This window comes from Muscardinus avellanarius (assembly GCF_963383645.1).
Source record: "Muscardinus avellanarius genome assembly, chromosome: 16".
Lineage (NCBI taxonomy): Eukaryota > Metazoa > Chordata > Mammalia > Rodentia > Gliridae > Muscardinus > Muscardinus avellanarius.
In genome coordinates, this window is record NC_137802.1 from 38,323,515 (window position 1) to 38,348,162 (window position 24,648).

At 46.8% G+C, this 24,648-nt stretch overlaps 1 protein-coding gene across 6 annotated transcripts in view; it reads right to left on the minus strand.

The window, feature by feature from the left end:
* MSI2 (musashi RNA binding protein 2) overlaps positions 1–24,648 on the minus strand; it is a gene marked incomplete at both ends in the record, with an annotated part of 397,735 nt that overhangs the window by 365,640 nt on the left and 7,447 nt on the right. The gene's annotated exons all lie outside the window — the stretch shown is intronic.

The following is a 24,648-nucleotide window of genomic DNA, read 5'->3' on the forward strand; positions in this document are numbered from 1 at the left end:
CACTCTTTTATTGGTTACCTCTTAAATACTCCAGAAATCTGTCCAATTCCTAGCAGAGGAGCAGGAAAACAAAAGTGCTCTCAGCAGGAGGGGGAAGCCAGGACCTGCTTATGAGCAATTAGTGTATCAATGATTCTCAGAGACACTGATTTAGACCAGCAGTTCTTATTAGCGACCCCAAGAAAATGCAAGGACACACGGGTTCCAGGAGACACTAATGGTTTAAAACAAAACTCGCCACAAACAACCCTTCAGACACCCCTCCCAGCAAAAAAGAACTTAATGTGTGTGCTTAGTCTGAAAATAAAAAATAAACTGTTTCCTTTTGTTGCTGTTGTTTGGTACTGGGGCTTTCTACCTTCAAGCTATACCCTAACCCTTTTTTATTTTATCTTTTATTTTGAAACAGGGCCTCACTAAGTTGCTGAGGCTGGCCTCAAACCTGTGATACTCCTGTCTCAGCCTCAAGTACTATGATCACAGGCATGTGCCACTATACCTAGCAAGTTGCTTCCTTAATGCCAAAAAAAGTGAAACTACAGCTACCAGTTCTGCTGGCCTATGGGAACTCATTCTCTCACAATCCCAGAAACAGGACAAGGAACCTGGATAGGGTTAAAGAAAGAAAGTCCAGGGAAGGGAGAGTGGGGAAGAAACGAGAAAGAGCCAAAGAACCTGAGTGCTAGCTTATCTGAACAGCATGGCCCTCCACACCCTCACCAGGAGGCAGACATAAAGACAGGGGACCCAGTCCCACTCCACCCCGGCTACATGGATGGGTATTGATTCTCATGACAAGAATTAACCTTCAGAAATTTTTAAAAATAACCCTTCACCCATCCAAACACCTGTTCAGGAAATCAGAACTGCATAACAGAAAGCACTAGGAGCCTTTGCTAGGAAGAGCAGTAAGAAAAGAAAACATTTCTAAAAATATAATGATGCTTTCTGGGAAAACAGGGTCCAGTGACACAGAGTTCACAGGAACACCTCTTTAGGGAAACGTTCCTGTAACTGCTTTTCAACATCCAGGTCTAGACCACAGAATTCAAAACAGCTTCTAAGAAGACTGAAGCTTCCCAGGCACAACTGGGGGTGCCTTGAGCGCCCATAAACTTTACTCAAAGCCTGCTAATAACACACAGCCATGCCTCTTTCCCCTGGCCTCCCCCATCACCACCACAGCCCCGATTATATGAGATAATGTGGCGTACTGTGAAAATTCAACAATGCAAACCAGCCTTGTAAAGGGCACCTTGTCCATGCACACTGCAGACTCCTGCATTAGCTAAGTTGGTTTGGTTTTTGCCAGGTTACTAATCTATCTACTCTAAGCTGTTGAAAAGAAGATGGCCACAGGAAAAGAAAAAAAAAAAAAAGGAAAGAAAAAAACGGCTTTCTTCCCAAGAAGGGGGAAAAAAAAAGTGTACAGCCTTGAACTTTCTCCCTGGTTGATACTTGGCTACTCTGAAAGTGCGCTGCTATCTCACCTTGCAAACTGTGCCTGTGCCAGCCCCTGAAGCACCCTCTTCCTCAGGCTCCGACAACCCTGTTGATGAATTTTTATCTGAAAAGACAAATCTGCGCAGAAGGTTGCAAACAATTTTTTTTAATTAAAAAGAAACTTCTAAAAAACTAAAGCCAAATCTATACACAAAAATTTTCTCCCTGTTTCCTCCTACAAGCTTCCAGAAAGGCCAGAGGTTGAAGGAAAAGTAAATCTGTAAACAGATCACTACTGAACTCCTTAGTTTCAATAAATTATCACCAACTTGCATTCCCATGACAAAAGAGAGATTTGATTCCAGCTGACTGGGAATGAAAGGCAAGCCTTTTGGCCAACCTCACTTCTCGTCCCCAACCAGAGGTAGACTGGACTGATTGGGGGGGGTGGGGGGGTAGTGAGTCCTCTTCCTGAAGTAGAGAAGATGACATCATGAAGCCCCAAGCTTCTCATCTCCATGACAACCCCCCCCAAAAAAGCCTATACTAGGACAAACAGGAATCCTGTCAGTTTAACAACTTTCTTCTTCTCAATAACTATCTCTTAAAATATTCCAACAAAATGCTTTTTTAAAAAATGGGGTCAGAGTGTTTGATATAAAGAACAGCTTTCCATCTCCACATACTTACCCCAGTCACTTAAAAAAGTAGATTTTCCATATTTCAAAGCAGGCTGTGACTGCACAGCTGTAGGGAACAAACTTGTCAAGAAAAAAAAAATATACACACACCTCCAAAATACATACATAGAGCACACAGGTTTATTTTTTCTTTGGAGTGAGAGACGCATCAGTTTGAAGGAGTTCTGGGCCAACAGCTGTGCTGCAAAGGGAAGAGATGGAAACAGACACTAGCAGGAGCCTCCAGGACAGCTGGAGTCAGGGCCGCCTTGGACCCCTGGCCAACTCAGATGACTCCTTAGAGCAGGGACAGAGTTCTGCAGGGGCGCAAAGAAACCAATACCTGGTCACTGCTCAACCCAGCGGGTCCCCTTTTCAGAATTAAAAAGGAAAACAAATCTTGGGCTGTGCTGATTCAGAAAGTCAGAGTGATGGGCTTCCCTGCTGCGAGCCCAGTCCTCTAACACACTTCATTTGCCTGTACTTGGCTATTTGTGTTGGCGCTGGGTCCCTTAAAGATTGTTTATAAATACCGAGAGATCAATAGTCCCCACCTTGGGGGTCTCCCAAACAGAAACACGGTCCTGCTGGGCTTGATGTGGACTCAGCTCCCCGAGCATCCCCACCACTGTCACCTCCCTGGGATCTGGAACACGCCTGTCTCCCACGAGATGCCAGCCTCAGGAGGAGGCATGGCGTCCTTCCCCTGTTGACTCTCTTCACTGGGAAGCTCCTTCTGTGCAGGGTGCATCTTTGCTGGCCCGGGAGCCACATGTTCCCTCCCTATGCCTTCTCAGGGCCTGGACTGAGTGTCAGTGCATCAGCTGTTGTCTCAGGATTGTTTCTGGCTTGGGAGGTTTGTTAGAGGCTATTTCTCCCCCACACACACACTTTCTTTCCTTTATATCTATAATTTACATATTCTTTAAGTGGCTTCAGGCTTGGCATTCATCTCAAACACATCTACAATGGATCAGGAGCCCAAGATCTGTTTCTAATTATAATAGACAAATCAAGTTCCCTCCCCCCCCAAAGTGGGGCTGAGGGGGAACAGAAAGAAAAAGTTATGTATTCTTTAAAGGGTCTGGAATACAAACCGACTTCTAGGTTCTGCCCATAAAGGAAGCATTTCAGCCCCAGGGGCTGACATTACTGACTGACCCCCATCAGTCTCTGCTTATAAACTTCCCATCCACTCACCCCAGAGGGTTTATGGGAGGGGAGCCCACCTCTAGCTAAGTAGTGCTTCTAGAAGTCCTGGTGAATTTGAAAGAGAAAAGTTGGGGAGTGAGGACGGGGCACACAGGCCCAGTCTGGCCCCAATAAAGGCCAGCTCCCCCCCTCACAACAGAACACAGCTGCAGGAAGATTAAAAACAGTTTATTGTTTAAAGAGGAGCAGAGGGTTGCTGGACATGGGCAATTTAAAGTTAAATACGACTCCCGTCACATCCGTTTGCAGTTAAAGGTGAACATGTTATTTTAAAAGCAGAATCATCCCTGCCGGAAGCTCTGCCAGGCATGGAAGGACCCAGATGACTCCCTGATTATTAAAGTTGTGAGCTGGCCACCCAAATGCCCTGACGGTGAGTCCTTTCCATAGACAGAGTCCTGGGGGGGAGGGGGGGTCTTGCCCCTTCCCACCTCCCAACCCTGGTGTAAAGTAAATGCTGTAGAAGATGTGAGTAATGTCTTTGTCAGTGAGGTAAAGGCTCAATTATAAAACCTTCTGAAAGATTCTCAAGGAACACCTACCTACGCAACCGAGACACAAACCCCAAAGACAAGCTTAAATATTTCCCTTCTATCTACCTTCTACCCACTCCTACCCTACAATACAGAAGGGGGAAGAGGAAGCAGAGAAATGGGGAGGTGCTGTCATAATAAGTCAATTTTGAGACCTGGACACTCATCTGACGTAAAGTAAGGTCCTGAGAATCTAGAGACAAGCCGGTCACACTCCTTTCTTCACCGCCTCAGCAGTAAGAATTATGGCTCAGGAGGCTGGCACCAATTTTAGGATCAGATTTATAATGCAACAGGGGCAGGAATCCTTCAGGCCTGTCCCACGTCTCCATGTACAGGACTAAACAGCATTCCCTAAGGCTCCTTGGAGAAGCAGCAGCAAGACTAACACGCAGTAACTTCTAGACCTGATAGCCCAGAAGCCTTGAAAAATATGGCACAGGCCCTCCAAGCTGGTTTCTGAGGCCTTTCAAAGCACTTTCTGGATGTTTCTGTGTATGCGCTCCCTCTGACTACAAGATCACAACACACGGCTCACTTTATGTTTGAAGTGAACCCATCACCCTGAGCTGAGATGCTGAGCTCCAAGGGCAGAAAGCAAGGGTACAACATGGCTGGAAACTGAGCCCAGTAGTGACAACTCAGTCTTCCTGCTTTGATCTCCAGGGACAATAAAGGCAGGGAGGTCAAAGCAGGGACAAACCGTAAGTGCTGGTATCCTCGGTAGGTCACTTCAACCCTGCTCCACTTAAATAGATGGAAGCTACGTGCCCATGTTGTTTTATCTCACTCAGGCCTCTCCACCTCCAGCTTCTGGGCATCCTTTTGTCTGTGCTTAGTCCTGATTTTTCTCCGAGATATCCTATGGAGCGAGAGTCATCAGCTAGTGTGGCATTTGTCGGCCAACCTGACTACTTTACTGCAGAGGGCCCTTTTTACACAAAGGCCTGGTGGAGGACAGCACCTTTGAAGTATCCTCCTCTCCTGTTGTAAAAGCAGCTCGTGTGCTTTCTCAAGCAGCACTCACTCATGGGAAGATGGAGACATGTACAGTGGAAACGGCTTTTTAAAGCACTCTCTGGAAGGCCAAATCCTTGCTTGGGTTCTGTTCAAAGAGCTAACTGGAGTGTGGGCTAGAATGGAGGTGGCCTCCTAGAGCCTAGGGACAGAGTGAGGGCAGCAACACCCACCTGCAGGGCTAGCAGACCAAGAACAAAGGTGGGCCCCGGGCACTCAGCATCCGTTCAGCCCCGTGACAGTCTTGGGAAGTCGGAAGGGAGGAGTGTCATCAACCCACCAGACAACAGGGAAGAGTGACCCAGACAGGCTCAGAACTGGGGGACAGCAGCCTCCAGACTGCAGAGATACCAGAAGCAGATTCTCTATTCCTCACAAGGAAGACCCAGACCCCTTCAGGGGGCATGGGAACTACACTATAGTCCCACACACTTTGGCTCAACTCACCAGGCCACACAGTGGTATAGACCATAAAGGAACCTCCCCAAGGGCCCCTGGCCCTGGACTGCACCTTCCCCAACACCCATCTGATCTGACCACCCCACCCTAAAACTCATTACTGGGTTCCCACGGCCTAAAGCTTACCCAAAGTAACGTGTAGAAGAAAAGACTAAAACTTTTGTGTTTAGCTTTTTTTTCTCGTCCTATTTTACTTTCAAATATTTGATTTATTAGGTACATATTACTTTAGTACAGAAGTACAAGGATGTCATTTATAAATAAATTAGTATACAATACAAGCCTTGAGAAAAGCTTACCAATGGGGTACCTCATTATAAGCATGCAGAAGCCCAGCTGGGGGTTAAATTCACTCCCTTGAGCCAGTGTGTGCCAACACTCCCAATCTCACAGAGATGAGTGACCCCTAAACAAGTCAATTTTGCCTCATGCCTTTAGCACTTCCTACTCCTCAGCTAACCATACCACCAAGCTGCTGCTCCAACAGTCAAACACGGCTCACATCCATCCACTGTCTCCAGCTCTGCCCTCAAGAACTCAGCCAGGTGACCCACTTTCCTCTCTTAACACCTCAACAACTCCCTTATTGACACCCCCCCCATGAGCCATTTCCCATGCTGACTATCAAGAGTCATTTTTTCAAAGTTCAAAACTGATCATTTCCCACTCCTTTTTAAATCCTCAACTGGGATCCCAACCCTCTTAGAACAAAGGTGGGCCCCAGGCACTCAGCATCCATTCAGCCCCATGACAGTCTTGGGAAGTCAGCACCTGGACCCTTCTCCAGCCCCTGTCTGTTTCCCACATAGGACGCTGATCTCCAGCCTCTTGGCCCTCCACACTCCAGCTTCCTCCTGCAGGTGAGCACGCATGCTGAGTCTCCAGCCCCAGTTCACTCTTCAAGTTCAGCCTTGACAGTATTTCTCCAGCAACCCTTCCCAAAACCCTGCAGGAGGCCTGGTTGCCTGGTTGCCTGGTTTCAAAACCATTAAAACACACACACACACACACACACACACACACACACACACCATCTTTGTAGCACTTACGGTCATTGTACTTCAATAATGAATCATGGAGTAAGTCCTCTAATGAATGTGCCCCTGCCAGATGCAAAGTCCACAAAGGCAGACTCCATAGTCCTTGTCAGATATTGCTGCTTCCCAGCTTTAGGCCTGGCTCAAGACAGGAGCTCCCAACTCTTGACGTGTAACAAGCAAATCAATCTTCCCCTGCCCTCCTCCACAGGTCACACTCCAGCCCATGAGGAACAACGTGCCACACTCCCCTAAATGCATACTGTCTACCTGCTCCCTCCCCCACGAGGGTCTCCCCTCTCCCAAGACTCAGCTCTCAGGCATGCTCCGTGGGGCCTGCCCTACCAGCTCCCTCCCCTGCACCCCATCAGCACAGGGCACTCTTCCCCTCCAACGTACTTCCTGGTTTAGCTGCCTGCCTACGTGCTGGCCTGGGAGCAGCCAGAGGCCAGGTCAGTGTCTGATTCTTTAGGGCCCAGGAGTGCCCCAAGCAACTTTGTATATGTCCAATACAGCCACCGGCCCTTGCTATCCAAGTGAGACTGATTCCAGAACCCCTCTAAATACCAAAAATCCAACTATGCACACTCCCTTACATAGAACTGCACAGTAACTATGCACATCCTGCTGTATACTTTGAATCATCTCTAAATTACTCATACTAACACAGTGTAGATGCTACTTAATAGTTGTTACACTGTATTGCTTAGGAAATTATGACAAGAAACAAAAGCACATGTTCAGTACAGACTGTATTTTTTTTTTTTTGCAGTATACCCTCAGCCCTATTTTTAATCTGTATTTTGAAACAAGGTCTCACTAAGTTGCAGGCCACCTCACTAACTAAAGTTGTCCACAAACCCAGATCCTCCTCTCTGACTCCCAAGTACTGGGATTACAAGCATGCGCCACCATGCCTGGCATGAGACTGCAAATTTTTTTTGGTGTGTGTGTGTGGGGGGGGGGGTCTGGGGATGGAACCCAGAGACATTTGACCTCCGAGCTACACCCCCTGCCCTATTTTTTATTCTTTATTTTGAAACAGGGTCTCACTAAGTTGCGGAGGGCCTCACTAAGTAGCTGAGACTGTCCTCGAACTGCAATCCCCTGGTCTCAGCCTCCCAAATGTTGGGATTACAAGTATATACCACCATGCCCAGCTCAGACTGCACTTTATTTTATTTTATTTTATTTTAGTGGTACTGGGGGTGGAACCCAGAGGCTTTCTACCTCCGGGCTATACTCCCAGACCTTTTTTTTTTTTTTGAAACAGGGTCTCTCTAGGTTGCTGAGAGCCTCACTAAGTAGCTGAGGCTGGCTTCGAACCCGTGCGATCCTCCTGTCTCAACTTCCCAAGCTCAGGGATTACAAGCGTGCGCTACCACGCCCGGCTCAGACTGCATTTTAAAAAATATTTCCTACCTGTGTTTGAGTGACCGCTTTTATAGAGCACCTGTCCAGAGTGCCTACCACGCATGGTCTGTGCTGTGCAGTTTACACAGAGCCCTCCTCACGTCCCAGCAGATGCCTCTCACCTCACTCCCTCCTCCCACTGTCCCTTCAAGGGGGTGACACTAACTATGACAGCAACCCTCGCACAGGCTCTTCCCACCCACACCACCGCCTCAGGCCTGCCCTTCGCGGGAGCCACTGTCCATGCCGGCACTAGTGCTGTGGCCCTGCCCTGGTTCAGAAGTGGCTCCTGTGGCACACATCAGGCAGAAGGCATGGGTGCTGTGCCATGTTAATTCTAGCTCACCTTTGGGGGAGGAGGAATTGAAGAGAAAGCAATTAAAGACAGAACTCTGTCTGGCAGGCACACTAAAGCACACCGCGAAACAGCAAACAGCCTCATCAGCTCTGCCTCGGCTGAGCGAGGCTTCTTCTGAATATCGGATGGTACCAGGTGAGGGTTCCAAAGACTAACGTGGCCTCCTCTGCCTCCTCCCCTTCCCCCACAGCAGACTGCTGAAGATGTCATGAAAGGGGGTTCCTACATACTAGAAGATAGCTGGTGCCGGGGCAGTGACAGCCTCTAGGACGCCCAACCCTGACATCCCATTATCAGAGTGGACCTGCTAAGCAACCCTAACACCCTCCTGTTAGCAACACCGGCTACTGCCCAAAGTACTTCCTCACCCAAGTTCCCGACCACGCACTTCAGGCAGAACTACCTCCCTGCTTGCCAATCTCCTTCCTTACACAGCTCTGTCCAAATCGAGAGGTCAATCCACGGAGCTCAGGTGTTTACCTTTTCTTAACTAGGGAGTGAACCCAGGGGCATTCTACTTCTGAGCTACACCTCCAGCCTTTTTTAAAGAATTATTGTTCTTATTACTCTTTATTTTTGTACAGGACCTTGCTAAGTTCCTGAAGGTCTATCTAAATTGCTGAGGCTATCCTCAAGCCTATGATCCTCCTGTCTCAACCTCCCATGCACTGAGCTTGCCGGCATGCACCACCATGCAGGGCTCCACATGTTTTCTCCATGTGGTCCCGTTCAGTCCACAACTTGGATAAAATCTCAGAAACCTTCAGTCACATCACTGTGTTGTAGTCAAAGACAAGCAGCCCCATGTATTAGGCTAACCACCTCCCAGGACTGTGTGAAGCACCTCACTAACCCTGTCTCAAGGCTACCTTACCACAATCATGTCAGGTATATGCCAAGATGATATCATCCCATTTCATAGACTGGGAAAATTGAGCACTAGCAAAGTTAAGTGACCTCTCCAAGGTCACAGAGCTGGGGAATTCTCAGGCCCAGAAGACACCTGAAGACAGCCTGCCTCCTAAGCCTCTTCTCTTAATCCCTAAGCACAGCTTCTGCCACATGCACTTCATTCTTCCTCAGCCTACAGATGGGGAAACTGAGGCATGCGTCCCTCCTGCTATGCCTAGAACATTCGCACATACAGTTAGCCATCCTCTCTCCCACCACAAACCACCCACTCAAAAAGTAAGCCACCCCAAACCCACGGGCCGCAGAAGTAAGCTCACAGACACACCCTGCCTGGGAGCAGGTAAGCTCTGCTGTAAGCCTCCTTTGCCCTCACTATGTGGGGCTCGTCAGCTGTCTCTGTCCTTGTCCTTCCTGCCACCCGGCCCTGAAAGACTGAGTCAGCACTGGTAAGGCTTTGGAAGCAGGGACCTCGAGCCTCAGCACAAAATGAGGTGTCTCCCTGTTACCTGGTACTCACAGGGGGCTTGCCTCGGAGAGACCCAAGGGTCACCTAACTTGGAAGCTATGGAAATGAGCCACGCCTCTCCTGGGAAGCTGAAGAGATGACCTCCACCTAAACAGAAAAAACTGAGGCCAAGGACAGCTCAGACTCCAGACCACCTCTTGTTCTCTAGCCTCGGTCCCCTCTCCAGACCCAGGGAATTTGTCATGTTTCTTTGGCCATCAGCCCCTTCAACTCACCCTCTAAGCATATTTATTCCTTTGGCTTCTAAACCTGGAAACTTTCACCAAAAACAGCAAGGATGTGTGAAAAGAAGCCACGTTTGTCACGACCATTGAAGCCACCTCATCAAGCAACCGAGGTCTAACCCAGCTCCTAATTAATATTAACCCTCCAAATCAGAGTCATGCTCAGAAAATCTTGGATGAAGAGACACAGGGCGGGAGGGGAGTCTCCAATTTTCTTTTTACTTCATCTGGAAAATTAAGAGCACTGCTGATTTGAACAAGAAATCATCAAGGAAAGTAATCACAACCCCACAGGCCCGTAACTCGATGGACTTGGCTGTAACCTGCTGCATTCATGCACCAAAATTAAAATGATTGTGGGGAGAATAGCAATGATGGCTTGGGTTTGTCTCTCCTCCTTCATCTTTAGAAAACATAAAGGCCCCTACAGGAGACTGGGAAGATCAGGCAAGAGATCTTCCCTATCTGTCAAAATAAACCAGTAGAAAACTGGCCACTGACTTTCCCAAAGGGCATCCCCTCCCAAGACACCTACAAAGGACAACTGAGGTGATGAAGGCAGAGAACCAGAAAGAAGGGCTCCCACAAACCCTCCACTCTAAACCCAACACTTATTTGCTGCTTCTGCATTAATTACAATAAACTGCTTCATAGCTTAGCGACCACTTAATGGAGCAGCAAATATAGCTTTTTCCCTATAATTAGTCAATGTAATCGGCTGCTACTTCCCTCCTCCTGACCACCCCCATTCTCCTTCCCTTCCCACCCTCCACACACACACTAACCCACACACAAACACCCCACACCCTGCCGTGGGTCTGCTCATAATCCTAGTTTTGTCCCCCATTCCCAGTAACACCTGGTAAACTCCACCCCACATACATCAAGTAGAGGAGCCTAATGTGAAAGATGAGATGCAGGCCAGCATCCAAGGACATACAAAGGCATCCAAGCGCCTTACTAGCCCTGACAGTACTCTGGGGGGCAGGATCTCCCAGGCCACTCCCTGGCACTGGGGTTATTCCCCAAAGTTCTGCCAAACTTATTCTCACTCACCCAGTGGAGCTCTGAGAGTTGCAGATCAAAGCCTGGTGTTCTATACCTCCCAGCACTAGGCTCTATAATAAAGTAACTAACTCTGAGTTGGATGGGGTGGACCACACCTGTATCCCCTGAAGCTCAGACAGAATTGCAGGTTTGACTTAGGGAGGCCCTCAGTAACTTAGTGAAACCCGTTTCAAAATAAAAATAAGAAAATCCGGAAATGCAGCTTGGAAGTAGAATGCTCCTAAGTTCAATCCCCGGTACTACACACACACACACACACACACACACACACACACACACACACACACACACTACCAGACCCCCATTCCAACCTTCTCCCTCTCACCTGTCCTCACTCACAGCAGAGACCTTTCATTTCCCTGACATTAGTCCTTCCAGACATTCCTAAACCTCTCTCACCACCCAGCCCTATACTTCCAATTTATACCAGGTGTCAAAGGAACAAAGTATCCTCAAAGGCTGTGTGCACTGTAGAAGGTTCCCAACTAAATGAAATTATTTACCTATCCAAGAAAATGCAGCTTTTATGAAATAAAGCCCCAATAGAACCAACACATGCATAAAGAATGTTACACCCCGCCCCCTTTGTGGCCTGTGTTTCTACACCTGACCCGCTAAGGACTTATCAATACATTTCAGGTATTCTCATCACCATCAAAAGCAGAACACTCTGTAACTTTCCCATTTTCAGGACAGGTTTTCTGTGCAGAGTATTCTACCTCCAAGCTACACTTCCAGCCCTATTTAAGTTCTGTTTTGAAATGGTCTCACTAAGTTGTGAAGGGCCTCACTAAATTGCTGAGGCTGGCTGCAAACCTGCCATCCTCCTGTCTCAGCTTTCCATGTACTGGGATTACAGGCATTCACCACCACACCTGGTTGCAAGCTGTCTTAAATATTCAAGGCTAACCTCACCAATTTAGCAAGACCCTGCTTCAAATTTTAAAATGAATAAAATAAAAAGGGCTGGAATATAGTTCAGAGGTAGAATGCCCCTGGGTTCAATCCCTAGTACAAAAAAAAAAAAAAATTTAAAAAGGCAACCTGCTGGAGGCCAACACAGCTGGTTAAGCAGGAAAATGAGGACTGGAACTCAGGAAGCCTGATTCAGAAGTCCCACTAAGGTACACCACCTTGACAGAAAGTAACAAAAACAAGAGTCTATGGCTAAAAGGAAGGTGACAGGTAGGGGCAGCACAGGCCTGGACCTGAAGCTTTCTTTCCCCTTTCTCAGGCCCCATCCTACCTGGCCTAGTCTCCCATACTGATCTTTCCGTCACAAACAATTGCTCCATTCAAACTGCCCTATCAAGATGTGAGGTGAGAGCCCAGAAGGCCCACAAAGTCATCTCTGGGTAGCTCTTTATAGCCCAGCACAGAGGGAGGTGTCTGAGGATGCTTGAGTTCTAACCCACAAAGCACTTCCCTGACACTGGGTTTTGTCTGGACAGCCCTGAGAACATGGTCATTTCCCATCAACACAATCAGTCCTTCTCTCAGGAGGCCCAGGAGGTCTGCACATCCTCACTCCATCGCCTCTTTACAGCTTGGGGAGGAGCTCAGGTGACTCTCTGCGGTGCCTTCCTCTCTAATTCACTGAGTTCATACTGGAGAGGGGCAGCGGGAGACCAGCGCTGGGAACTCACCGGCTTCGTGCAAACAGGATGATAAAGGCAATCGCAACATACCAAGGTGGCAGTGTGCCAAACGAGCTGCCCAGGCAGGACTTCAGCACAAAAGAACTTTAATTGAATTCTTTCAGCAAGTGCAGCAGAAAAAATTCATGAGCCCCCCCCACCGCCCCCCCATGTCGGTATGGCTCCACAGTCGTGTGGATCCAGTGAAAAATCATTTTTAACAAGGACTTGGGATGTGTACGGACGTTAACCTGAACATCATGTACTGCCGGGAAAACAATGATCAGATCCAAGGATTTTTATTTTCAAAGCGATCTGAGTAAGGCATACTGCCATAATCAGCTTTACTACCCCTATTAGTCCAGGAAAACAAGTTCTGAACCTGGCTCCCTAGTGAAAAATGCAAAATTTGTGTAATTAAAATTATACTTGTGAAATTCAAACACACTTTAATTTCCTAAGGGCCCCCTAATCAAGTCAGAAGTTCTTACTAAACCCAATTATCTGCTCTGAAAACAGAAGAGGAAACATATACATGTAACAGGCTTGTGGAGATTCACAGCCCAGTTTTTTCCTAGATTCCAGCATCCTAATTTGATCCTTTCTTCCCAGATGGATCAGACAGTGAACCTACCGGTTGGCTTTTATTAAGTATTATGTATGTAAGTTGAAACATTTTTATTTGTTTGCCTCTAGCTACAGAAATGACATTCGAGAGAGTTCTGAACGAAAACCAAGTTGAAACCAGTCTCATCAACAAATGTACAGGATGTTTCTACCCACTCCACCCCAGGCTTCAGCTAGCTTTTTTCTTAAGATTTTGTGGTAGTTTTTCAAACACTTGCTAATCACCCTGTAGAGTGCTAATCCAACATCATGATAAGGAAGGAGAGCAAGGTGCCAACTTCCTTCCTAAAACAGGTTGACAACAGGGCAGGGACTCTCGAGGACTGTGTAAGAAGTCAGCAATACGCAGGTTTCTCACTCTCTTCAGCAGGCAAGCAATCTGAAATGCTGCAGTTTTTTGGTTTTGTTTGTTTGTTTGTGGTTTTTGTTTTTGTTTTGGTGGTACTGGGGTTCCTGGAAACCCTTCTGCTACACTCCCAGACCTATTTTTTTTTATATATAGTTTTTATTTGGAAATAGGGCCTCTTAAGCCAGCAAGGCTGGCTTCAAACCTACGCGATACTCCTGTCTCCGCCTCCCAAGCGCAGGGATTACAAGCGTGCGCACCAGGCCCAGCTTAGCTGCAGTTTTGAGTAACGGGAAATTCTTGCACAAGAACAACATGAAAATACAGAATACTCTCTAAGACACTAAAATATTTAAGAAGCAATTGTGATAACCCATTGATACCAATATGAAGTGATAATCAGTCTAGGGTCTTTGGGGGACAAAAAAATAAAATAAAATAAAAAGAAGGCTATATGCCAACAGGCTTTCTCTTCCCCTCTCCCTGGAATCCATTCCAGAAATGGATTCCACTTTTCACACTCTCGCCTGGGTATTCCAACAGCGATGCTGGCCTCGCATGCCACCCACCCTGACTCTCGCAGGCACCCAGAAAGTAAAATGAAATGCCTCCCAGCTCCATACTCGACTTTTCAGCAGGTGGAAACCAAGGACTCCATTTGCCACCCAAGGCCTGTCTCGGGCGGAGGACACGGCAGTACACCCAGTGCACCAGGCAGGGTTCGGTGTTAAAACTTTCATGGGAAGGCGCAGGAAACAAAATGTGTGCATGCACAGACACACGCCAGCGCCCACGCAAGTGTGCAGAAGAGACTCGAGGCAGGGAGCGCGGCATGGGAACTGCGCCCATGAGGCTCCCTTGCCTCCCTCCTGCCAGAGCGGTCACCTCATTAATGTCACTCAGCACCACACTCAGCTACGCGGGGTCTTTCTGCACTCTGCTCCTGTGGGCAGCCCAAAAGCTGCTTCCATTGTAAACTTCTGTTCTTTGGGAAACTATCAAAGGCTTTTATTGGAGAAAAGAAAAGGGAAAAAAAAAAACCCTTCCAGGGCCTCCCTTCTCACTCTTCCACTCCTCCAGTGGCTCCTCTTTGGTGTTTTATTCAACATCACTACACACACAAATCACGCTCTGAAAGTCGTTTACAATATGTCAGCTTAAAAAAAAAAAAAAAAAAAGATTGCAGTGGCCCGTCTATTTGCAATTGCCCAAAGAGAATAATTCATTTCAGTGGAGGATATGGATGAAGCCCTGAATACATTCCTACACCGTTTCCTGCCCTTCAGAACAATAAAAATGTAAAAACCCAGAGAAAGAAGGCCCGAGGTGGCAAGAACGAGAATCTCTTGACCCCCAAGGAATTTATTCTCCCGGGTCTTCAGAAACACTCTCCCCAGAACGCATCATCAAGACCATTTTATTAGATTTTTCTAAACCCTTGAAATTGTCACATAATTGAAACAGAAACAGCAATTTAGAGCTCTGAATGGATTTCTTAAAAAGAGCTCTGTGCTTGCCCAGTACCAACCCCCCCTTGCCCCTAACCTAAATTTAAAGCCCTTGCGCACAAAACCCTATTTATCTTTTAAATCCTCCCCTGCCATAAAAGTTACACATTCCCCTAATGCCTTAGATTTCAGGACATTTGGGAGAAACTCATCCCAGACAACAGGCTAAAAAAAGAATCCATTAGCATTAACTTGCCTGTCACAGCCAGTGACAAATAAATGAATGTGAGGCTTTCAGATCAGTCATTGGTGGAACTACCCCCAGGCAGATAAAGACCAGGCCTGGGGAGAGAAGGCTGGGGAGACCTCTCACACAGCGGGGTCTCAGCTCTCTCCTAGCAGCTTCCCAGGACTTCACCCTCAGAAGCAGCACAACACAGGCATCAGATGCAGAAAAGGAAATGAAATCCTAATGCCCTTCGAGCATGCCTAAGATAAGGAGTGCATGCTATCTCGCCTGGAAAGCCAGGACCCCAAGAGCAGGCCGAGCCACTGACACAGAATGTTCCAATCTCAGTGTGCTGCTCCATCCATCACCCAGAGAAAGGGGCAACGGTGCCAGTCAACCCACAGGCTGGCAGGGAAGGCCCCCGACCATCCTTGGGGACAGGAACAAATAAGGCAGCCTGATACTGCACCCACATGTGCAGCCATTCAAATGTGCTGCCTTACTTCATCCCCTTAACAATTCTACAATACAGGTACTATTGACACCCCCATTTAACGGGTAAAAATGGAGGCACAAACCCATTAAGCGATTTGTCCAATATTCCATGGCTGGTTAAGTGTCACTTCACTATGCTAAACAGGCTCTTAGAAAAACTGGCAATGGAAAATAACCTGCAGCTTCCTGGCCAGACTATTACAAATTCTACTCCTCAGCCTGAGTACTTTATTCCATACCGGCCAGGCAAAGTCGAAGGACCTAAAATGTACCCACTCAGCCGGGCGTGGTGAGGCACGCTTGTAATCCCCGCGCTTGGGAGGCTGAGACAGGAGGATCGCACAGGTTCAAAGCCAGCCTCAGCTAATTAGTGAGGCTCTCAGCAACTTAGTGAGAGCCTGTTTCCAAATAAAATATAAAATAGGTCTGAGAGTACAGCCTGGAGGTAGAAAGCTTCTGGGTTCTACCCCCAGTACCACCAAAACTAAAAAATAAAATAAAATAAAATGTACCCACTCATGTGGCTTAGTGGTTAGCAGAACAAGACCTTGGGATCCAGAGACTTTGGTTCAAAGCCCAGTCCTGACCCCTTACTGGTTCTGTGGCTCCAGAAAGCTGTTTAATCTTCCTGGCCTCAGTTTACCCATCTGTCAAGTGGAGATACACACACACACACACACACACACACACACACACACACATACATCCACAATTGCAAAAGAGCATTGTAAGGATTAACTAAAGGAGATTTAGAATATAGACACTTATACCTGGTGTGGTGGTGCATGCCTGGAGGACGGCAGGTTCAAGACCAGGCTCAGGCTCAGCAACTTAGCAACTCAGCAAGCCTCTGTCTCAAAATAAAAAGCACTGGGAGTGTAGCTCAGAGGTAGAAAGCCCCTGGGTTCAATCCACAGTACAAAATATTAAAAAATAAAATAATATAAAGACACTTAGTACTATGCCTGTAACATCATAACTCACAGTAAGTGACAGCCACTATTTTGACTTAGGATTTTCCTTTTTGATTATTTAAAGTCTCAGAACTAAAATAAAGAAGTGCAGCAGCCAGGCACACACCCTGAGAATAACTTTCCAGGTGGCTGGAAGCCTGGTCAAACCTATCATCAAAAGAGAAGAATGGGGACACCTTGTACTGGGGACCTAATGGAACACCCGTCCCAGCTGGACCAACCCTCCCAGGCAGTTGCTATAACATACTATGGGGCACTTGGCCCCAAGAGCTCCACAACTTACCTCTCACACCGCATGCAGAAAACAGAGCACAATACCAAAAACACACATTCTTCACTCATACAACCACCAGCCAGAGCAGACCCAACATCTGAAGCCACAGGCCAGCCTGTGTGGCGCAACTGGACCTTGTGTCCAACAAGGAATCTGTGATTTCCACATGGAAAAATAACAGTTTGTTGTCTACACATAGTGAGGTCACCATCACAGCTTAGATAAGGACAAAGTAGGAAACTTTGGAGTTGAGTCTACACTGTGATTTCTTGTTAAGGAAAAAAAAAGTGGAAGTTGGAAGGCAGAAACAGAACAACAGAGCTCTCTGTAAGTTCCACACACGTCAAAGATGAGACGGAGTCTCTGCCAAGAGCATCACTCCTAAAAAAGGGTCTAGCCCCAGAGAGGACAGTCTGAACTAAACGTGAGCCCTGAGTCCAGGTTGGCAAGTTCTTAATGAAACTTCATCAGCCACAGCCCAGTCAGTGAGCGCGGCTTCTCTAGGGATCCAGAAGAGCTCAGAGCACTGTACTGAGCACACCCAGGAGCCTGCGCACGCACGGCAGGTGCCCAGCCCCTGCCAAACAAACCAGGGACTCCTGCGCACTGCCTGCCCTCAAGCCCTTTCTCAACTTGGCCCCTAGTAACCTACTTTCCAGCCTCGCCCCAGACCGCACTGCAGCGTGCACCCTTTGCCTGAAGGCTGCTGGCTCCTAGCAGGAGAGAACTGTGTTCCTGCCATTCTTCCTTCCTACCTGCTCTGTGCTCTAGGCCAGGGACCACCTCCTCAGCTTTGGTTTTCCCTGCTCTAAATGCTGTTCCAGGCTTGTTAACTGTGCTTATCACATCCTTTCTTACACAGCACAGCTTGCCTGCCTCCTCCCCACCTGCAGCAAATCTCCTCAAACCCAACAACTGTGTCCGCTGTCACTTTTCATTCAGTCTGTCTAAACAGAAGTCTATGACATACAAAAGTGCAGAAAGCTAAGAATTAGTAAAATATATGTGCACTCTTAAGAGTGTATTTTCCAGTGGAAGTGATAACACATGAACCTAAACACCAGAAGCTTCAGAAAAAGTGCCTACACAGACCCTGGTGCTGAGCAGAAACGGAGTAAATAATTACTGAATGACTAAAAGGGGCAAAGGAACGTATTAGGAGACAGGTCCCTACCATCATGCTGACTGGCAGCGGGTTCCTGACACCATGGGCTACGCTTGCCTGTTTTCCCTGTGCTTACTGCCCCACTGGAGTAAGGCTCCAGACAACAGGCTGTGCCTCCCTCCACCTATCCTCAAAGCCACGGTGTCTGGCACTGAGTTGGGGCTCAAAAACATTTAGAAAAAAAACAAGTGAATGAGTAAATGCTTCGTTTCTGCCAATTTATTTCTGTTGAAAGAGCCATAACCAAAGAAAAAATGAAGTGCTATGGAAATCTAGAGAAAGCAGCACTGCAGTCACGCACCACATCGGCCAGCAACAAGACCACATACAGGACAGCACCCCGTAGATTACACTGCCTCTGCCTCATGACGTCTTGGCCGTCTCAGTCTGTGTAAGCACAATACGCCCTACAGGCCAGCATGATGAAACTCACTAATGACTCGTTTCTCAGCACGTGGGCTTGTTGTTAAGTGACACAGGCTGTGCTTCTAAGATGGGGTGGAGGCCGCTTAAACTGGGCTCTAAAGGAGGACCTTGTATACACCAGGAAGGACATGTGGAGACAGACGCCCACAAGACACCCCAGGTTCAAGACAGAGAATGATGAAGAATAGGCTGGAAAAGGTCCTTCTCACAAATTTTGAAGGGCCTTAAACACAAGGCTAAGATATTCAGGCAGTGTGAGCAGGTACCAGGGAGTCCTGAGGGTTACTCAAACACAAAGAGGTGGTCCGCGTGAGGATCTGTGAAATGAACACCCCAACCCCACAGGAGGCAGGAGGTGAGGAACATATATTCCTCTGGTATGTTCCCTGGGCTTTCATCTGAAGAATGTCCAGATTTGAAAATCCTAAGTAGGAAACAAAGAACGTATGCTGCCTCGAGGGGCACCCGAGACGGTCAGCTGGTTCCCTGGAGGCTTCCCTCCTCTTCTCCTCCCTTCCTGGGGAAAGAGGAGGCTCACCTGTCTGCCTTCAGAAACCACCCCACATGGAACACAGGAGCTCTGTCTTCTCTGCTGACTGACCCTGGCTCCCGAATGCAATCATGAGAGGAAAGATGAAATCCAGAGAGAGGACATTTGTAGGGCAAGGTGCCCCTCCTCCTCAAGGCAACACCTGTACAGAATGCAGGAAGGAGCAGCACTCTCCGCTCCCGGACAGGAAGCTAAGCCACTAATCCTCCCAGGTCCTCGCTGGTATGGGAAAGAGCTGCAGACACACTCCACATCCGGGCATGAGAACAGCCATCAGTGGGTCTGCTAACCATGGCTGCTGAAATGACAGCTGCTTATCATCCAACATGGCAAGATGCTAGAGTGACCCGACCTGCGGCTGCAAGGGAAGGCCAGATGCCAGAAACTCACCCTTTGCCCTTGAGAAGCTGCCAAGAAACCACCCCCAGAATGGGTGATGTGCACGAAACCGTGTGTTAGTGTACCCATCTGGATGCATGCTTTGTACAGAACCTCCCAGGGCCCCGAAGCTACAGCAGAGAACAAGACAGCAACAGAAAAGCCTGGCTACTAGCTCAACCCTTCCACAACCTAACTGTTGTGGCGACCTAAAGCACCCAAAATAACAGGACTGGCTGGAAGATGCCTCCACTGGGGAAATTATTCAAATCATTTAAGCCAAGCACAGTGGTATATATCTGTAATTCCAGTACTTGGGAGGCTGGGACAGGAAGGTTTCAGGTTCAAGGCCAGCCTCAGCAACTTAGCAACACCCTGTTTCAAAATAAATAAGATGGGGCTAAAGTATAGCCTTTGAGGTAGATGTCCCTGGGTTCAATCACCAGTACCACACAAAAAAATTATTAAAAGTCTGACAATAGGCAGCTGCCTGCCACCAGAGGGCTTACATTCAAGATATTTTTGGACTCATTTTGATGTTGTAATTTTATTATATCAAAATAATTCTAGAGCCAGGCGTGGTGGCGCACGCTTCTAATCCCCACGCTTGGGAGGCTGAGACCGGAGGATCACACAGGTTCAAAGCCAGCCTCAGCTACTTAGTGAGGCTTTCAGCAACTTAGTGAGACCCTGTTTCCAAATAAAATATAAAAAAGGTCCGGGAGTATAGCCCAGAGGTAGAAAGCCTCTGGGTTCCACCCCCAGTACCACCAAAAAAAATTTTTTTTTAAATAATAATTCTAGGTGGATACAATACTTGTAATCCCAGTACTTGAGAGGCTGAGACAGGAGGACTGCAAGCTTGAGGCCAGCACCCAGTAATTTTTGAGGCCAGCACCCAGTAATTTAGAGAAACCTTGTTTCAAAATACAAAAAAGTTGGGCATGCCAGGCATGGTGGCGCATGCTTGTAATCCCAGCATTTAGGAGGCTGAGACAGGAGGTTCGAAGCCAGCCTCAGCTACTTAGTGAGGCTCTTAGCAACTTAGTGGGACCCTGTTTCCAAATAAAGTATAAAATAGGTCTGGGAGTATAGCCTAGAGTTAGAAAAGCCCCTGGGTTTCACCCCCAGTACCACAAAAAAAAAAAAAAAAAAGCTGGGCATGGTGACACACACTTATAATCCCAGTACTTGGGAGGATCACAGATTTGTGAACAGCCTCAGAAATTTAGCAAGGCCCTCCACAATTTAGTGAGACTCTGTTTCAAAATGAAAAGGAAAAAAAACAGGGCTGGGGGTGCAGCTCAGAGGCAGAATGCCCCCTGGGTTCAAGCTTTAGTACCACAAAATAAATACATAAAATAGGGCTAGAGGTATAGATTAGAAATGGAATGCCTTTGAGCCAGGCGTGGTGGTGCACGCTTGTAATCCCCACGGCTTGGGAGGCTGAGACAGGAGGATTGCACAAGTTCAAAGCCAGCCTCAGCTACTTAGTGAGGCTGTCAGCAACTTAGTGAGACCCTGTTTCCAAATAAAAAAATACAAAAAAGGTCTGGGAGTATAGCCCGGAGGTAGAAAGCCTCTGGGTTCCAACCCCAGTACCACTAAAAAAAAAAAAAAAAAAACAGAAATGGAATGCCTTTGGGTTCAACGCCCAATACCACAAAAAATAAAATAATTCTATAATGAGCAAGGTCCAACAATACATGCCTATATTCACAGCTTCTGGGGAGGCTGAGATAGGAAGATCACTAGAGTTTAAGGCCAGCCTGTGCAACTTAGTGAAACCCAGTCTCAAAAGAAAAATGACTGGGGATGAAGTTCAATGGTAAAAAACCCCTGGGTTCAAGCTCCAGTACTATTAACAATAATAATAATAATAATAATAATTAATAATAATATGTCTGTAATGATAATTTTAGCAGATATTTGCTGGGTTACTTTGTATACAGCTCCCACCAGAAATTTTGCACTCATCTTTGAAACAACTCCAGATGGTAGATGCTAGAAACATTCTTTGCAGAGGCAGAAATGAAGAGTTGGGGAGGAGGGGCTTACATGACAGGCCCACGGTCACTCAACTGCAACTCAAGTCCCCTGGAAATAAGACTGAACAAATCCCACATCTGGATCAACTAGTGTTATCTAAGGTTAGCTAAGGTTCTGGCCTCTACAAGTTAAGGAGGCACAAGCTACACCAGAATCAAAATACCACATGGCACCCCATTAATATACACCTAGTTACAGTTTTATGTGCCACTTGAAATATAAATTTAATTTTTTTTTTTTTTTTTTTTTGTGTGTGTGTGTGTGTGCGTGTGTGTGTGGGGTACTGGGGGTGGAACCCAGAGGCTTTCTACCTCCGGGCTATACTCCCAGACCTATTTTATATTTTATTTGGAAACAGGGTCTCACTAAGTTGCCAAGAGCCTCACTAAGTAGCTGAGGCTGGCTTTGAACCTGTGCGATCCTCCTGTCTCAGCCTCCCAAGCGCGGGAATTACAAGCTTGTGCCACCACGCCCGGCTAAATTTAATTTTAATTTAAAAAAAAATAGAACTTAAGGAGGGGCAACTGGGAGGAGTGAGGAATGTATTGTCACACACAAGGGTAATTAGAACAGCTAGTGAGTTACACTCAGACTCCACTCTTGCTGACAGGCACTCAGAAGTGTCTTGGTTCCTCCATATAAGAAAAAGAAGTCACAGGCTCAGACAAAACTCTTTCAGGCAGCTGACTCTTCAGCCCAAAGAGGACAAAGAAAGGACACAGCGTGATTGATCCCCATCACCCTCGCTTTTCCAACAGCTTCAAATTAAGTCATCTTTTTAGAACAGCATGACCATTTTAATCTTTAAAAAGATGGAAGAGAGGACTTCTTACATATTTTACAAAATGAAATAATCATCCGGAGAAATAGGAAGGCGTAAAAGGAATCCATCTTTTCCTCTTGATCAAAATGTACTTCACTAATTAACGGCCACTGGTCTCCAAAGAGTCGTCCCTGGACTAGTTAATAAAGCCCCATTATACTTCACGGGGGAGGCGGACATTTACATCGCACAGGGGGACAGATGAACTACAGGATTCCAAGCCCTTCCTTCGGTCGCTCATTAAAATTCTGGCCCAAACAGATTTTTATTTATACGATACATTAAAGAATATTATGACAGCACGAAGATGAAATCTGTTCTTCACTGCCGCGGATCTCTTTTCGTCTTAAGTTACAGTTTCTTTCCACTCGTCTTGTTTTAACACCTCCATGGAATATTTCTCTGGCGAGTGTTAGCAAGAAGGGACAGCCAGGAAGCAGAGAAATGAATTTTAACTGAAACGCAAGCTGACATATCATTTACAAGCTCCTCACCCGGCCCATGAGGAGGGGGCTGTGTGCCCCTGCCACTGTGACCTCAGCACACAGGCACAGTAGTTTTACTGAAGGGAAAGGAACCATCAACAACTGAGGCTTCTCTGAGAGGTCTTAAACTCTGCCAGCCAGGCTGTGGTCCTCAAGAGTAACTTCAGTTGAAACGTCAGGGGCCAGGCTCAAATGCTGTGGGAAAGTAACCCTAGACCCGGAAGACCTTTTCTCCCAACCTGGCTACTCCCAACTGTGTACACACCTCCACAACTCCCAGGGTTCCTTGCGGGGGTGGCACAATCCCAGAACCACCTGGAAGTATGCCCTGAGGGGTTAGATGGAGAGAGTGAAAGACAGGGTCGCACAATGGATGGCTTCACAGGGTGAGGCGAATCACCCTGCCCAAGAACACAGAACTTCACAGTCTCACTCTCCTCCTACAATTCTATGTCTCCTCCAAGACACAAGGGCAAAGCCCAGCAGTACCCCCACAGGAAAGCATACTGTTCAATCATCAAGTTCTGGAGCTAGGTTGCCTGGGTGCATCCCTTAACACCACTTCTCAACCCACTGGGCCCTCAAGTCTCTTCATCTATGCAATACAGATAATACCAGTACCCACCTTAGAGAGCTGGGATAACTAAATGGGTGGGTACACATGAACTCCCTACTCCAGTCCCCAGCACACATATTCAATTACTATCCCTGTCGCTGCTTGAGCTCTCACAGAACTGGTGTGAGGAGCTAACAACAACAAAAAACAGTAAAACAAAAAAAGGAACAGGTCACACAGATGGTATTACCATGCACCACTTTAAACACACTACCTTTATTTAATCTGCAAAAAAAAAAACAATGAGAGGAGGAAAATGAGGTTCAGAGAAGTTCCGTGATTTGTCCATATTCATACCTGCTAATGAACAAGCAACACAGCCAGCAGTTTTGCAAGTTTTGCTAGCTTGCAAGTTTTCAAAGAACCAAGGATGATTAAACCAACAATGATAATGGTGGTCATAATGAGTGGCAAGTCTCACCATAGACCATACATGCCTTTTCTTCTTCCCCAAAACCCTTGGAGGGAGCTACTGCCATCACTCCCATTTATAGATGAGGCAGCTGAGAGAGCGCTGGGATTCAGATAAACATATGGATAGCAAAATCCTTTGCAAAGTGAGGTGTGTCGTTAGTATTAGCTCCCTAGAATTCCAAGGCAATGTGCCTCTCCCCAACTGGTTTGATGTTAATGCACATCCAAATGCCTGACAATTCAACTGATAATTGTCTCAGGGGGCTGAGGGAATAGGTTGTGACAAGTTTGAGAAACAGTCTTATTTTCAAGTTGAATATATCACTGAAAAAAAGAAAACCAAATGACAGAGTATATTAAAGTGAAATATTATTAGCCAGGCATGATGGCTAACACCTGTAATCCCAGTACTTGGGAAGCTGAGACAGGAGAATTGAAGGTTCAAGGCCAGACTTAGCAATTTAGGAGAGGCTTTCAGCAACTTAGTGATACTCTAGTTCAAAATAAAAAATAAAATAAAATGGGGCTGGGGCATATAGCTTGGAGATAGAATGCCCTTGTGCTCAATTCCCTGTACCATAAAAAAAAAAAAAAAGAAAAAGAAAAAAAGTGAAGTATTGCCTTCCAAGTTGGAGATGGCAAAGACAGAACAAAGGGAAAGGAAAAACAGGTCAAACCCATGGTTTAACCAAGTCAGGGATTTTTTTCCAGTTTCCCTCTAGGGTAACTGAATACAGATTCAGAGTGATCAAATGACTAACCTGGAAATTTGAAGATTCACATTTATGGAAGAAACAGCAATTCTCCCCAAAGCAGAAAACAATGCTAAT